The 18,267-nt window shown below is 43.7% G+C and overlaps 1 pseudogene; it reads left to right on the top strand.

Moving 5' to 3' along the window:
* The first annotated feature begins 4,108 nt into the window (after positions 1-4,108).
* Positions 4,109-18,267, top strand: part of LOC145418389 (uncharacterized) — a 36,639-nt pseudogene continuing 22,480 nt past the window's right edge.

The following is an 18,267-nucleotide window of genomic DNA, read 5'->3' as shown; positions in this document are numbered from 1 at the left end:
GAAGCCTAAATATTTCCCACCACTGTCAGTCATTTTATTTTCATTTACCCACACTGTCAGGCTGAATCATCTCTGCCATTTTTTTTTTTTTTTTCAGCAACTTTTTCCATATTCATTCCATATCTCTGATCACTGCCATCTTCTGTCACCCCCTGTCGCTCCCTCTAATGGTTTTTCTCCAGCTTACCCGCCACCTGTTGTGTCTGTGCATCTCATCATTAGAAAAATCTCCACATCATCGCCTCTCCCCTCTTTCAACTCTCAAACAACAAGTTCCAGTCTGCTAAAACTCCCAAGCCTTTCCCTCCAAAGACGTTGCATTCGCCTTACTCTTGCTACAGCCTGACGATTTACTCAGTGCATGAGATACTTTTTAAAATAAAGTGTTGGTATAGCTTTCGTTAACCCCTTTAAGATATTTCCAGTCTTGAATAAAACCGTCAGGTGATGTTAACAGTGAAATAAGAATGACGTTAACTGTCTGAACGAGTTAGCCCCTTCTCCCTGACACATCGGGTTTGCTTTCTTCTTCTACTTATTGATGGCTGTTTTTAGCTTTGAAAAGATTTATGTGCTGGAGGAGTTTAGCAGATTTTGCCTATAACTATCAATAACTGGTTAAACCAACGTTAAATACAATCGTCTGGAGTATACAGAATTTAATTTAAAAATGTTAACTAATTCAGAGGATGAAACCATTCCTATGCTTAAAGAATGGATAAGAAAGTTAAAACAAAAAAAAGTACTGTTAAAGATACTAAGAACTTGAAACCTGTGGCGACAGTCGTCACGTATTTAACAGTGATGAGTGCTTGTTTGCCTTTTTATTTTATTCTTTGAACGAAATCACCGCAACATCCATACCGAACAGCCGACGTCACCCATCCGCACAGGATGTATTCCCCCCTCCATACCTCATCAGCTACCACCATCTTAGCCCATCCCACCCACTAATATCTGCCCACCTCACTCATTTATTGTTCTCCCACTTTTGCTTGTACCTTACTGGCGTATTTGCAACACTTACCTTCTCAGCATCAACTTCCTCAAGCGTGCTTCAACGACGACTACCAACTCAGCCCATCCCGTCCACTCCTCTCCACCCACCCCGTCTATTTCTGTTCTGATGCAATGAATATCAAAACAGTGTCTGCCACGACCATCTGCCGACCTATAACAGCAGTACTCACAGGGTATACTTCCCACGTCAGAGACATTTCCTTAAATTCCTAAAATTCAAAATCTCGCTTTGTCACTCATTTATTATATCTATCCAGCTTCCTCTTGGCTAACCACGTCCTCCACATTCAAGCTTGCTCACATACCCCTATCACGACTCTTATCTGCATCCATTCTCCCCAGATTACCATACTATCTAAGCACACACTCATTTACCCTATCATCAGCAGATTGTCGTACTTCATATTCAATATACCCGTTTCATTACAGTGTCTATACAATTCTCCATATGACCATGCCACCTGAGTACGCTTTATTCTACCCTGTTGTCGACAGACTTCATTTCCATACATCTTCAGAAGTGGGGAAAAATATGATTATGGGCAGGAGTTACTGTTAAGGGAAACTGGTAGTTACTAGTAAAGAGGGTGTAAATTATCGTAGTAATATAAGAATGAGTTTATGGTGCTCGTTGCTGATGGTGAGACGGTTACGCTGCACTGTATTATTATAACTGGTGACACAAAAGATCATGGTTATTGAATATAGATGGGGTTCTCTCTTAACAGTTAATAAATATAATCCCGTGCAATGTGAAACTTTGTAAGGTAATCAAGTTTTTGTGAAATTAAAATTTAGAGGGTACTAAGCAGGAAGCCGTAATTGGAGTGTAGTGAATAAAAAATATAAACATATATATTTAGTAGTCTCTTCAGTAGTAACACGCTCTTTATATCTTGATGTTTTCTCCTGACAATTATATTCAGATTAAAACGGGGAGTATTTAATGTAAAAACCATTCTCATTCATGTTCTAACAGAAGAATAAGACTAATATATTCCAGTTAACGTCAGAGGATATTAAACATCAATTCACAAAGGCATACAGCAGCCAGAGGGTTAACCATGACTGTGAAGAACACGCAGCTCTTAAATATAACAGGATGGCAAGTATCAGTGTCTGACTCGGAATGGACGAGCTCAAGAATCAATAAAAACTCATCCACAGTGAACAGCAACAAGGCCTATGACATTCCCCAGTCAGATGGGATGCTCCTCACTCGGCCATATCGGAGTGGCCCAGACATAAGACATATATAGGAGAGGAGGGGAGAGAAAATGTAGAAAGATGAAGAGAATGTGAGAGAGGAGAGGAGAAGGGGAGCGTAGAGGTGAGATAATTGCGAGAAGTAAAATGAAGGAAGGAGAATTGAAAAAAGTAGGAAAAAGGATTCCTGTGTGAGGATATACGGGAGAAGGGGAGAGTAGGGTTTACCAAGGAGTGGACAAAGAAGGCGAGTATTGGGGAATCCACGTAGAAGAGAGGAGGCAGATATTGAACTGCGAATACAGAAGATAAATAAGTCTGCATAGGTGCATGAGAAACTCCATTATTCAAACATTTAAGGGAAGACGAAAGCAGATCTTACTTGTCAGTTGTGAAGGAACTGTGATCAGATAAGAAACTGCGGGATGAAGGAATTTCTAAGAGAGCAGGGCCTCTGTGTGTTCGAGATCCACACTATCAATCATACACTTTAGGGTAACGCCTGATCAACTTAACCAGTGATTCCCTCGAGGAAAGGTGTTCTAAGGAGAGGAGAAAGAAGAAAGCATGTAATTCCAAATAGATGAGAAGAAACGTGAATGCAAGAAAAAGAAGATAAGAGAAGAGGGCAGGAGACAGTAATAGGGGGTTCCAATATGAAACTGAGGAGAAGAAAGGAGAGAGTTCAAGGAATGAAAAGAGAGGAGCAAGTCCTGATGCATGAGAGCTGAGATGTGAGGGCTCCTGTGTGCATGAGAAGGTCGACATTACTCAAACATTTTATGGTAACCACCAATCAAACTCGAAAGAGAGGAAAAGAGAGCAAGGGATTCCAGTAAGGGGGGAGGAGAAAAAGAGGCCCAGATACGGATGAGAGCAGAGTAGAAAAAGGGAGAGAAGAGAGAGGAGAGGCGAGGAATTGAAATGATAGCGAGAAGAGGAAATTAAGGTATTTTTATGAGAGAAAAGGAGATATCAGAGAGGAAAAAGAGGAGGAAAGAAGAGAGGAGGGAATCTGGAGCATAAAAGGGTTGGCAGGTGAGTAAGAGGGTGGACATCACTCGTACACTTTACGGTAACTCGTAATCCAATTCACCCGTGATCCCCACCAGCTTTATTGCTCGTAAATCAAGACAGTGATTGCCCGCTGGTGAACCCCGAGATCAGAGAACCCACGCCCTCACCCAGGCAGCGATGGCTGGCGAAGTGTGGGGGTGGGAGGGAGATGGTGTGAGGTGTGGGGGTGGGAGGGAGATGGTGTGAGGTGTGGGGGTGGGAGGGAGATGGTGTGTGATGTGGGGATGGGAGGGAGATGGTGTGTGGTGTGGGGATGGGAAGGAGATGGTGTGAGGTGTGGGGGTGGGAGGGAGATGGTGTGAGGTGTGGGGATGGGAGGGAGATGGTGTGAGGTGTGGGGATGAGAGGGAGATGGTGTGAGGTGTGGTGGTGGGAAGGAGATGGTGTGAGGTGTGTGGGTGGGAGGGAGATGGTGTGAGGTGTGGGGGTGGGAGGGAGATGGTGTGAGGTGTGGGGGTGGGAGGGAGATGGTGTGAGGTGTGGGGGTGGGAGGGAGATGGTGTGAGGTGTGGGGGTGGGTTAATGGATAAGGGAGGTGGAGTTGTGAGCTAAGTAGAAAATTGAAGGCCAGTGGATAAGTGAGAATTAGTGAGATGAGTTGAAAATTGAAGACCAGTGGTGATGAGACATGAAAACAGGAAACAGACAGACCGAAGGTGAGTAAGTATGAAGGGAAGGAAAGAGAGAGAGAAAGAGAGAGAGATTGGTTGGTGGTTGGTTGGTTGGTTGGCTAGTTAATTGGTTGAATGATTGATTGATTGGTTGATTTTTGGTAAGAATGTACGTGGATAAGGGTATGGGGACGATGCGGTGTGAAGGATGGGTGGGCGGTGAGGGGCGGCAGCAACAGATGGACTTACCGTTCATCGAATATGAAAGAGAACTTAAGTGGTGCGGACAGCCGTGGTGGTGGATGAAAGGTTTGTGTGGGTGTGGGCAGGTGTGATGATGCAGTGGTGATATAATGCCATTTACAGGTAGGTACACATTGACAAGATTAGCCTATTCCATCCGGGGACGTCTAAGAAACTGAATGAGATCGAAACTCATTCAGCTAAATATATTTTATGAAATTCCTATGGGTCGAAGGGGTTAGCCCATTAATTAACTGATACTGCTACCAGGCGCGAGCTCATGGTTCGATCTGCAGTAGTCTTCATTGACTTCAAGGAAATCACGTCTTTTTTCTGTTCGTAACATTGACGGACCATATTTTTCATCTCTGGAGACTCTCATAGGGAACGATTAGCGGCAGTCCACCTGTTAGTACAGTGACGCTTTACTTTGTTATTTATCTTACGGCCAATAGATTTTTTTTCCTCATAAGAAGGATCTGTTGTAGTTAAGAAGTTTGTTTGCGAGCGACCGTGCTGTTGGTATGGAAAGGCATCGTCGTAAAGAAAATTACTGGTGTAGTCTGCATTGGTAAGATTGTGATGGGTCAGTGTAGTGATGAAGTTGGAAGGTATAGCGTAGGGATGAGTTGGAATGATGGTAGTAAGTTTGTGTGGTGTTGATAATGATTTGGTGTGATATTGGTGTATCGTGGTGACGTGAGAAATGTGGTCATGCTATCAAGTAAGGTGGCTGTGATGTATGCCAGTGGTGTGGAAAAGTGAAAGGTCAGTTAGTAATGACAGGTGTAGTAATATAATAGAAAAATGAGAGTAGCGTGTCATTTGGTGTGATCTTGTTGTAGGCAGGTGTGATGGTGGTGAGAACAGGTGTGGATGTGATGAGGGCAGGTGTCCCTGTTAATTAATGGCTGTGCCTGAACAACTAGGTGTGCCTGGAATGTAGCCAGGTGTAGTTATGAGGAGTCATTGGACGTGATAGTGAGTGAGAGAATGTGGTGGTTTCGTGAAAGAGTAGTGATTACAGTCTGGACTGCTGTTGTGGTGATTTGAATGGGTCAGTGTTGGAAACAAGTGTAATTATCATGTGCAGACAGCAAAGGAATTTCTAAGTACATGTGGTGCTGGACTGCTTTGGTGAAAGGGATGAATGAAAGTATAAAGAACTGGTGAAGAGGAAATGTAGTGGTGAAGAGAAGCACAATACTGTAGTCTGTGATAATGTGTATTATGCAGGTGGTGATGTAAGTCCATGTGCTGACCTTAACTGGTGAAAGGAGAGAACATTACCTGAGGTAGTCCGATAGCCTGGGTGAAAGAAATCGTTCTCCCGCAAGGCTTTTCTAAGGTGGAAATGAACAGAAGTGCCAGATAGATATATGAGCAGTATGTTGGTGATATAGGTATGGCTGTTGTGTGAATGATTTTAGTGTGAGTGGCTTTAGAAAGATAACAGTTTGTTGAAAAACAAATATATAGACGGATATGGTGTGGTTGATAGGAAGGCGGTAGTGGTCAAATGGCGCCATGTGGATAAACACTTTGGTATGAGAATACGTGTGTATTAGCCCGATTAGGGAATAAACTGAATGGACCAGATGATAGAGCAGTATGATTATGTAATGATGTGTGTGGATATAGTGGTGATGGTGGTGTGATATAGAGGGTGATGGTGGTGTGGCAGATGTGGTTGTGGTGGTGGTGGTAGTTTCATAGGGATGGTAGTGGTGTGGCAGGGAAGTGGTGGTGGTGGTGGTGGTTCGGGTGGAGGGATGACTAAGCATACAGGAAGCATGGATGTTTTTGGTGTCAGGGGGGAAGTAAGTGGCGCCAGGGAGTGAGACACTGTGGAGAGGCGTTGAGGTGTGGTGGATAAATTACTTCGGCGGAATGAGATGCATGGTGGAAGTGGGGACGTTGGAGTCAGTGGCATGGAAACGTGTGTGGGGGGGGGGTTAGGTGTGTTTGGTGGGGACGACGGTGTGTGGGGGGTGGGGGTGAAGATGTGGCTGCATCTACGTGCGTGTGTGCGTGTAAAAACACCGCCAGGCCATGCAAGGCGTGGCAAGGATCGGGACGTGCATGAGCGTCATATCAGCTTCCTGCGTGACGAAGCCCATTGTTATGGCGTGCCTGGCTGCAGTGTCAGCACTTTCTGTCCTGGTGGGCCACGTGTGGGAGGAGGCTGCATCATGACCCCTCAGGGCAGGGCGTGATATCTCAGTGGCGGCGTCACCCATCCCTTCCCCAGTGTAGTTTTACCTCAGTAACCCTCCCAGTAATTATAACCCAACATTATATGATTACCGCTGCCACAGCTCCACCACCCACACAGGAAAGTTAATATCATCTTATTTGGTCAGAAGCCGGCCTATCTGAAGAGGTAAAAACCTGCAATCATTGAGGCAAGTTTAACATGGAGAGGATCCATAAAAAAAACTGGAAAATTTTTACCATTGAACGGTATAAGTGCCTGAAGATATGGTTATTGGTTATACTCTTTTATATTCTTTTAAATCGACTTTTAGGTTCACATCCGGCTTGTTAATTTACTTTTGAATTTTATGGATAATTCCTAGTTATCGTTCCTGTCGTTCTTATAATATCTGTAATTAGCTATCTCTGCTGTACAACAATCACTGTCCTGTTATCGGTTGATATTCCAGTACCTTCTCTTACGCACCTGGACGTTAATGATCTGCTACCTGTCGTAACCAAGATCTCTTTTTGGAAATAAGAACAATAAATTAATAACGCTGATTGTATCGATGCCTCTTGTTCATCCCGCAAAAAAGAAGTCTTCGGTATGAGAAGAAAATTGTCTTTTGTAATTTTGTGAAGCTCAGTTCTGGAAGTATTTGATTTTTTGTCACTCTAAATCTCGGTTCCTTTACAAAAGTAACCCAGTCGAACATTAACATATCTTCCAGCATCATGTTACCCAACTTCCTGCACACACCTTCCCTCTCTCTCTCTCTCTCTCTCTCCCACACACACACACACACACACACACACACACACACACACACACACACACACACACACACGCACGCGGCCTACCTTACCCCCTACACACGCCAGTTCTTCCTCAACTCCCCCGCCACACACCTGTCCTCCCTCATCCCCCACACCTCTCCTTCCCCCCCCCACACATTTTTCATTCCCCTCCTCACACACCTGTCCTCCCTCACCCTCCCGCACACATACACCTGTCCTTCCTCATCCCCTCCACACACACTTGTCCTTCCTCTCCCGCACACGGAGCTCTCCTCCCTACCTCCAGCACATACACATCTGTCCTCCATTTCCCCCACACAAACCTGTCACACACTTTTTCTCCCCCATACGCCTATGCTCCCTCACTCCCCCACACACCTGTCCTCTCTAACCACTGCACACATATTTGCCCAGCCTTACTCCCCATCACACACATTTGTCCTCCCTCAACCCCCCCCCACACATTTGTCCTTCCTCACCCCCGCACACACCTATCCTCCCTCCTCCCATACCCCTGTCCTCTTTCCCCACAACCACGTGTGCCACACCTTTCTTCCTTCCCCTTACGCGTATGTCCTCATTCCCTTCCTCCACACACACACACACACACACACACACACACACACACACACACACACACACACACACACACACACACCGTCAACCTGAGCCACAGTTTTTGTCCAGCCGCCTCACCAGCAAGGCCAACCTCACTCTTGGTCGAGCCAATAAATATAACAAATTAGTGAGTCGCTCCCAGGAGACGCACAGCAAATACGCTGCCGAGTTCTAATCTGGGTGTTTTGGCGGAGGCTTAGTTAATGCCCCGTGTTGCAGGGTAAACACCGCCTCCAGCCTGTAATTACGTTCATAGTAATAGCCGGTGGATCAGTGGAATGTGGGATTAACTTGCTCTCGTGCTAAACCTTAATCATGGCTAATTACTGAGTTTGTATAGAAAAATTGGCAATGTAGTGTTAAACTATATGATTAACCTTAGATTAAACTTATCCTTGTTGTTATAATTCCTGTGTCCCGGACTTACCAAGGCAGTATCAATGGTCACCTTATACTTACAGAGAAGGCAACAGTGTTACTGAGTAATTTTAAAGTATGCTCAACTCAATTTGTACCGGACATACCCATGGAGTTTTCAATAAGCAGTCATCATTTACTAATGGAAAGGAGAACACTTTTTTCTTTGGGGGGCGGGGGGGGGGTAGGGGGTAGACAGAAGCATCTTGAGGAGCGGCCCAGTCATGACGATTTTTACCTACACGGTGCTTCACTAGCGAAGTCCAATTTTGTGCTTCACCGTGGCTACCTAAGGATTTTCACACGCAAGCTGCTTTACTCCTGCAAAGCCACATATGGTGTTTCACTTAAACCAAGTCCCATATGGTCCCCCATCTCTCTAGTACATCAGCAATTATTGCGTAAACTGACTGTCAGTAACCTTCACTACGATGATGACTATTATGTTTCCTATGTGGTAATTTTCCCTTGATCTTTATCTGTGAAGGAGTTAGTGAAGATTAGATCTGGACCCTCCAGTTCCAAAAAACTAATCTGAATAGATATGCCTGACAGTATCAAGGGTAGGCTATATAACAGAATTATACCATCGTACTGTAGTGTCTCAGTCCACGTTTGAACACCAAAAACCCCATTTTTAAAAAAAAATGGAAGGTAGGCTTATAATGGTGGTGGTGGTGGAGCAGCAGCCACCAAGAGTCTCCAGCCTCCACCTAAAGCACAGAATACAATATTAACACTTTAAGTCCAAGGACTTTTTACGTATTTTCTTCTTCCTGCCATTATATCATTTATTCTGTCAGATATTTCCAAACAGCCGGGGTATGACACAGTCGTCTTCATTAACCCCTGGACAACAAAACGCCTCTTCTGAGCCGAATAAAGCAGTATGGTGATGGTGACAGATGCAATAAAATGGAAAAGACATCATCTTAATCGTCATTAATCTCAACCAAGATGTGACAACGCCGGTATTTTGAGCCGCTAACAACCATATGGTAGACACATGATGGTTTTATGGCTTTATGAAGGACTCTAAATGTCATTGCTGTGGATGGCAAGAAAATGAGGAAAAACCAAAAAACTTACCTGCACTTCATTGGCTTACGACGAGCATCAGTTCATCGTATATGGCTGAGGTTATGAGACAGAAAAGAAAAATCTATTTATTAAGTCTGCACAGTACAAGACTTGTACTTTCATTTCCTTTCAGTAAAAATTATCACTGATGCATCGGAGGTAAAAACCAGACATTAACAAATGTCTTTAAATATAGTACCAAACAAACGTATCATCCCACACCTTGTAACTACACCATTGTTGGATATATAATGTAGAAGTTAAGACGGGAAATTCATGTAAAACTTGAGGGAAGGGGAAGTGCAGGCCAGGAGGGAAGATGAGAGAAGAATGGTGAGGGGAAGGGGAAAGTGAAAAGGGGAGGTGGTGGGTGGGCTAGAAGAGGTAAAGGAAATGGGTAAAAGGGACAAAAAAAAGTAGACCTGTAGGTTGTGTGTGGTGGATTGGAGGGGAGTGAACTGAGGAGGGGGGAGGTGAGCGGGGAGGAAAGAAAAGGGAGTCAGGGCGAGAAGACATCCCAACATCGAATTGCAGGTGAATGTGGACGAACGCGAGAAAAACAATTGCCACTGCTATGCTGGATCTCGCCTAAACTTTTCTGCCGAAGTGACTCTCATTACCCAGGTAGAAACTGAGGAATGTAGTGACGAGGAATGAGAACTATGCCGGGGAACTTGGAAATTGGAGCTGGATTTGTAGGTGAGCAAAACCTGGCATGAACTAAGCGATATGAGGGAGATAGGAGGACTGGGAGAGTTAATGGGACATAGATACTCTGGGGATTTTGGTGAGACAGTGGAAGGTTATAGGAAGCTACGCAGAGTGACGGGATATCAAGTTTAGTGGGGTGGACGGGGTGGAGTAAAATTGCTTAGTTGAAAGCCAGCAGGGGAGGAGGAGGACTTGGAGGGAAGCGAGGAGGAAGAAGAAAGAGGAGGTGGAGGAGGAGCAGAAAGGGGAGGGGGATGAGAACAATAAGAAAAAAAAAAAGGTAGTAAGAGGAGGACTGTAATAGGGAGCGGTATGTAGTCTGGAGGGACATGAGTTCTTACAAGGATGTGGCAAAGAAGCAGAAAGGAGGTTACAAAGGATGAGACGCCCATCATATGTCTTGTCAGGTCATTCACTGACGCAAAAATGTTTTCTGCTAAGATACCGCCAACTAAGATTGTAATCTTTATCACTAAGAGACTTTATTTCTGTTTCGGAAAAAACCTCTCGCTATGAAGATGATGTAAATATAAGTGATTAACACCCTGAACGCTTTAACGTCCTTATAATTTAATTTTTAGCACTAATAGTTATTTATTGTAGCCAAGAAAAAATTTGGCACGGAGTAGAGGTTTATTGCAATTAGACCATCACTCTGAGTAAAACTTAAACAAGGTCTACCTATCTGATCGTAGACTAATTTAATTTGCAGTAAAATAACACACAGAAGCAGCAGAAGGGATCTATTTATGAACTGATTGCAAATGTGCCATTGTGGCAAACAATAAATCTTCGCAAAATCAGAATGTACACGTAAAAGATGACTAACTCAGCACTTTCAGTTACAGTGAAAAAAAAAAATCGTACTATATACTTATTTTATCTTGAGACAGCAGTGTACATCAACATCTTTTTTTGCAAGCAAAGATTGGGAGAGGTTTTTTCTCCCTCCTGTATCCAATGTTCACTTGTTTCAGGGTATTATTTTAATGTCATCATCTTTTCTCGCCCCATTGTCTCGTCGTCCATCTCTGGGTCCATCTTCACAAAGTTTTCAAAGTTTTACAACAGTAGACTTGCATGATTATGTTATAATTCTCACTCATACAGCTACCAAACAAGTTTGAATATTAAGTTGACGAAATACAGACAGTTATTTATATGATAATTAACTTTTATGGAGAGTTGTTTACCGTAGACAATGGTTACATCAACCCGATCCTCCCCCTCCACCTGTTTTCATTTCCCGCCCCAATACCCCTCCGCCCCGTCACGTCTGGTGCCTTTTTTTTTTTTTTTACATTGCATCACCTCTGCAACCATCACCACTATTTAACAACCCATTACAACCATTACCTCCACAACCATCACCTTTACGACCATCACCACTACTTAACAACCCACCATCAACGTCCTCAAGAGTACCCTTCAAGGGCCTCTTCAGTTTTGCATAAATTTTCCTGCGGCTTTGAAAGTAAAATCACTCAAGTACAAAAATTACCGGCATGTTATAATGCTGGGGCAGTAAAGACAATTAACACCCCATGTTTCTTCTGCACCGGCTACCACAAGTCATCGTTACCGGCATAAACGGACTCATAAAGCAGCATACCTGTGTCCAGCTGCACACCAATACCGCAACAACGCGGACAAAGGCTTCGATCAAAAATATACATATAAATGCTGGTCTGCCCTAAAGCTGCTATGAGTGGTAGAATTTTAAATATCTCTGGAGTCTGAACGCTTGTATCTTCATTGGCAGCATACGAGCTGATGACCAGAAATCTACATCTAAATGCACCTCTGCTTAGCGCAACAGTGCTCCAAATATCCTATGTATGAGCGTTTGCCGTTAAGCAGCAATTTCAAGAACTAATGAGCCAGACATCCACATCTACAATGTAAATGCACCTCTGTCCTAAAACTGCGTCGTGTAATAATGCTTCATATGTGCTTGGAGTCTCAGTGTTTGCTTCTAAATGAATTACGTCGAGAAAGGATAAGCCGGAAATTTATATCTAAATACTCTGCTGCCTTTACACTGCCTAGCACAACAATAGATCAGATATCTCTTGGAGTGTGAACGTTTCCTTTTTCCTCCACAGAAGTGGAGGAAGGCTTTTCAGACATTCGACTCCGCCAGAGTCACTAAGGGAGACACAACATATTTGCTAAGTCCTAATCATCCCTTTGTACACGACCCACATTGATCGGTTTTTATCCAGGTCACCAGTTACTCTGGTGTGTGGACAGTAACAAGGGGGAAATGTCTGTGCCCAGCAGTCTGACTGCCCCGAAAATCGCAAAGGGATAAGTCGAGAGATACCGAGTTAACAAGATGCAACGCAGTCAAACTTTCACACACAGCCGGATTCTCGTTAGCATAAAGAGGCTTCATAGCACCTCCACTTTAGCATTTATTTTATATAATTATTATGCCTAAATGTCCTCTTTATTGCAAATTATAACTTATATTACCCAACCACTGGATCAGTCAAAGGGAAAAATATATTAATCACTTCACCCTCGGAGTGTCCTTTATTTATTTATTTTTTTTTTCCCCCACCTCTGGGCTTCATTCAGCTTTGGAAGGTTTTTCGAATTGGTTGAGTTCAGCGGAACTTTTACTAATGCCTTCATTGCTAAGATATCCTTCCTACGATGTTAAAACCACCTAATTGTATCAAGAACAAAATGTCGTTCTGTAAGGGGTTTAGGTGTATTAGGCAAAATAAACTACTAAGTAATGTCAATAAATCTCCTAAGCTAGAAAGAATATAACCCACACTCATGTGGTGGTGTTTTCGTTGGTTAAGGAAGCTCCCCAGCATCTCTGACTTACCTGGTTAGTTTTCTATATGACATGTTAGCAAAATCTGTGCAATTTCTGTCGATATTTAGAAGACTGATAAAATTCAAGGGAATATCAAGTTGTAGTAGGCATAATAATCACTACGGAAGGGGTGCTACAAAGTCTTCTAAGCTGAGAATGCGGCACCAAATCCCCACAAACCCCCTGCTGTGGTGAGAACAATGAAAGCTGCAGCCTGCGTGCCTGACAGGAGTCGGGGCACCGCCTGGCATTCCTGGATGGCAGCTGGATGGACGCCTGACTATCTCCATATTAGGTGTGGTGATGGCCAGTCAAACCAGCCTGGTTTTGCGTAGCGAAACATTGAGACATAGCATTGAGGACATCGTTTACGTCTGTAGCCACGCTTATTTATTACCACATCAGTCCCATTCTTCAGTAGGACACTAGTTTGTCCGTTGGATGCGTTGTTGCTAACCGGAAATTATATATTCACCATCAAGAATGTATACAGCAGTAATAAAGGGAGATGTTAACCTGAATAATAGGGGGAAAACTGCCGGTTTCACAATGGCTAGGGCACTGGCAGGCTGTTGTAGTTCCACAAAGTAAAAATAACTAAAACAATCTCCACTGATGATTTCTAAGGATCAGCATCAAGCCAACAGCAATTCTGGTTAAAACCTGTAAGACATTGTTCGTGGGTCTCTCAATACAGACGTTATATAATGTAGTTTGTAAGTAACGGAATATGAGGGTGTAAGGCGTCCTTTTATGGCGCGTGGATGCAAAGAAACAAAAGAGAGATTTCTTAAATATATCTAGAGTTTGATGCATTGTAAGCATTCATTCATTTTATTAATGCATAATGAGCATTTACAAAAGTTGTCTATCTGTCTGTTTGTCTGTCTGTAGCCTATCTGTCAATATTGTGCCTGTGTCTGTCTATAGGGAAAAAAAGTTGTTAAGCAGGTTTTTGCCTGAGAGAAGCCACATTCCATTTATTTGTATGCATGATGTTATCTATATTTACGCACAACCATATTTACAGCCTCTGTATAATAATCCAACCACTATTTGTAAGGATGAGGGTGTTGGGTGGCTGGGCACAGATTGTGAATTGTGATAATATGAACAGACAAAACACAAATTCACCTTTCTAAGTATATTTATTTATTTTTTTTCTCTGGACAACCGGGAACAAGAGTTCGCTCAAACTTCAACTCCTGTCTTACTAACTTTCCTCTTCTTACTCATGTTTTCACTCTGAGAAACGTGTCGTATGTCATATGTTTTCTGCTAATAGGTCAAATGATTTATCAGGGAAAAAAATGACGAATAAACCCTAAGTGTAAAGCAGATGTAGTAAAGCAGTAGATGTACTTATGTCTCTGGCTGTACTGAACAGTTTCTGAACAAAATATTTATAATCTTCATCACGATAATTAACATGACAGTGAGAAATAACTTTTGAAAACCAGTGAAGCAGTGTTCCAAGCCTCATAATTTTTTCCGATGAATTTTCAAATATTTCATATATGTTCAGTAAGATAGAAGTTGTGGAAGCAATGAAGAAAGTTAAATTGGGGAAAGCCCCAGGAATTGATGGAGTGTGTGGTGAAATGCTCAAACATGGGGGAGAGACAGTAGTAGAATGGATGTGGAAGATGTGTAGATTGGCCTGGGAGGAAGGTAGAGTCCCGGGGGATTGGAAGTCGGTTTCCTTTAGTACAAAGGAAAAAGGGAAAAAGAAGTGTGTGGTAATCATAGGGGCATTTATCTTCTTAGTATACTAGGAAAAGTGTATGGTAGGATACTTATTGACAGAGTTAGGGAAATAACAGAGGAATTAGTTGGAGAAGAACAGGGAGGCTTTAGGAAGGGAAGAGGTTGTGTAGATCAGATATTCATTCTTAGATCTTTAGTGGAAAAGTTTCTAGAGGAGGGAAAGAAGTAGTATGCGGCTTTCATGGATTTGGAGAAAGCATATGACAGGGTGGATAGACAAGGATTGTGGAAAGTATTAAGAATATATGGAGTAGATGGGACGTTGTTGAATGCTGTGAAGAGTATGTATGATGGTGCTAAGGCTGCAGTGCGTGTGGATGGTGAACTAAGTGAATTTTTCTCTTTGAAGGTTGGGTTGAAACAGGGATGTGTCATGTCTCCATGGTTGTTCAATCTGTACATGGATAGGGTAATAAAAGGGATACAAGGTAGGGTAGTGGATGTTGGAGTGGCCCTGGTGAGAGAGGATAGTGTTTGGAAACTCCCTGTACTATTGTTTGCAGATGATACTGTGTTGTTGAGTGAAGACGAAGGGGAGCTGCAAGGCTTGGTGGATGAGTTTGGGAGAGTGTGTAAGAAACGGAATCTAAAGGTGAATGTAGGGAAGAGTAAAGTGATGGTCTTTGAGAGAAGTGAAGTCAGTGAATGTACAGCGAAGTTGGATGGTGAGAAATTGGAAAATTTGAGTACGTTTAAGTACTTGGGTAGTGTGATGAGTAAGGATGGAGGTTTGGAGGGTGAAGTGCTTGAAAGGGTACAGCAGGGAAGAAAGGTTGCTGGTTCTTTGAAAGCAGTGATAAGAAACAGGGAAGTGAGCATGGAAGTGAAAAAGTTACAACATGACAGTATTGTGATATCAACTCTAACATATGGAAGTGAAGCTTGGACGTTGTTGGAAGGACACAAGTCATGAGTGAGAGCAGTGGAAATGAGTTATTTAAGAGGAGCCTGTGGACTCTGTGGAGTCACATGGAGAGACAGGCTGACGAATGAGGATATAAAGGAGCGTTGTGGTGTGGATGTGGATGTGATAGGAAGCGTTATGAGGAACACACTGAGGTGGTTTGGCCATGTGGAGAGGATGGAGGGTGAAAGACTGACGAAGAGAGTGTATGTGAGTGAGGTGGAGGGGGGAAGAGGGAGGGGGAGGCTGAGGATGAGATGGAGGGATGGGGTGGAGAGGTATTTGAGAGAGGGGGGTGTGAGTTGGAAGCAGGGCAGTGAAATGGCGGAGGACTGGGCGACGTGGAGGCGATTTGTTTATGGCCACCCCAAACAGGATTGAGGCGTCTGGCAATAGATAGATAGATAGATGTTCAGTTGAGAAGTGGAGCGATATTATTGTCTGCAGCTGTGGATGTAAAATAAGTCGCTGAAGAAGAGTCGTTGGGAAAGCTCTTAAGCCATCAAAATACCACCTCTTGTCAGCGCTGTTGTGGCACCTTACAACTGCCACTTCATATTGTGATAAGGACCATAACAATACCTGGCAGTTTTGTCCACCGCCACAACAGCACGCCATGTTGGATGGTCCACACTTCACAGTGGTTGTTATTTACATGATGGGTTTGTGGCGCCTCGGGAGTGGACTGAGGCCGAACACCTGCATAGCGAATGTATGGTAAGTGTGAATGAGACTGCCGGCCAGCGTTGTGGTAAAGGAATAAATGTCTTTGTCGTTTCACTTCTGACTAAAGTATTTGGAGGTTAATTAATGTGAAGCCACTTTCATTACACCTTCTAACTGTACAGGGGACCGAGGCGAGGCTACCGTAGTGTAGTTAAATTTAACCCCTTCACTCCGATGACTAATCACATTACCACTTGACTATTATTCAAAGATTTTATACAGTTCTGGTACTGGGGGAGTTGTTGAAGGCTGTATCTGACCCCTCAATGTGAGGCCTTTCCTATGCGGGATAAAAATCGTCTGAAGGTACCAAAACAAATCGAAACATACGTCGTGGGGGTGAAGGAGTTAAGGTATAATGACCAGACTACTTCCATTTCGTGGCAGTACATGACATAAAACTCCCCAGCCAATTAATGTGAATAGAATCCATGCGCCTGCCTGGGTCCTCACTGACTGGCCTGTCCAACCACTGACCACCAGACACCCACTGCCCTCGGTACCATTCCTTCCCAGACAACATATTTACATTTCCACCACACAATACACTTGCCTTGTCTTTACACACAGATTTTATGCACCAACCTGAAATATGGCGGACAAGGCAGTATTTGTCAGCGAGGCGGACCCCATGTGTCACGTTCTCGACCTCTAAACTTGTTTCATTTAAATCAAACCACTTTTTGTTTTCTTGTTCGACTCTGGGTAGTGCTTCACCCTGCCATACACCTTCACATGTCACCATTTTATCCCCAACAATAAAGAGTACATGCATGACTGTAGCTGTTATGACCCGTGTGATGATAGTAATGGAATTATTTTATGATATGCTGATAAGTCTTGCGAAAGCTTAGTTGTTGTTTTAACATCAGCAACAAACGTTATGGGAACGTGTCATATCCAATCCAGGGATCGAACTAGCGTCTTTACAGACAGGAGACCACGTCTCTAATCACGTAACCACCAGCTTCCTGTGCCAGAACGATGCTATCACTGTTGCACAGAGATGATGCAGCCAGTTACCATCTCATTCAAGCTTCGTATTACACTTATCTTACCAAGAGATATGTACTGCTTAATCACTTAATTATCTGTGATTACTTACACACACACACACACACACACACACACACACACACACACACACACACACACACACACACACACACACACACACACACACACACACACACACACACACACACACACACACACACACACACACACACACACACACACACACACACACACACACACACACACACACACACACACACACACACACACACACACACACACACACACACACACACACACACACACACACACACACACACACACACACACACACACACACACACACACACACACACACACACACACACACACACACACACACACACACACACACACACACACACACACACACACACACACACACACACACACACACACACACACACACACACACACACACACACACACACACACACACACACACACACACACACACACACACACACACACACACACACACACACACACACACACACACACACACACACACACACACACACACACACACACACACACACACACACACACACACACACACACACACACACACACACACACACACACACACACACACACACACACACACACACACACACACACACACACACTCACTCTCTCAGGTGATAGTAATCTGTTCATATTTTTCCCCACACTGTAGCAGTGTGGTGCAATCAGATGCTGTCTCCTCGTCTTTCCTTAACCCAGGGTAAAGGATTATTTCATTCCTTCCGTTTGCAAACCTTGGCTGTTCTCTTAAGTAATTGGTAGGTGTAGGAGAGAGGCAAGGGAGAGGGTGGAGTGGGTAATGGCAAGGCTTGGGGAGGAGGTTAAAGAGGGAGGACTGGGTAGGGGAAGGGGAGGAGACAGGGTAGATGATGACGGTATGGGGAAGGATTGGGGAAGAAAGAGGGATAGAGGAAGGGGAGGCGAGAGGGTGGATGGCGAAGGTAGGGGAAGGTTTAGAGAAGGGGGTAAAAAAG

The sequence above is a fragment of the Coenobita brevimanus genome, chromosome 114, assembly GCF_032717465.1.
Source record: "Coenobita brevimanus isolate Jiangsu-jjx chromosome 114, ASM3271746v2, whole genome shotgun sequence".
Classification (NCBI taxonomy): domain Eukaryota; kingdom Metazoa; phylum Arthropoda; class Malacostraca; order Decapoda; family Coenobitidae; genus Coenobita; species Coenobita brevimanus.
The sequence above is the reverse complement of the archived record's forward strand: the minus strand, read 5'-3'. Positions and strand labels throughout refer to the sequence as shown.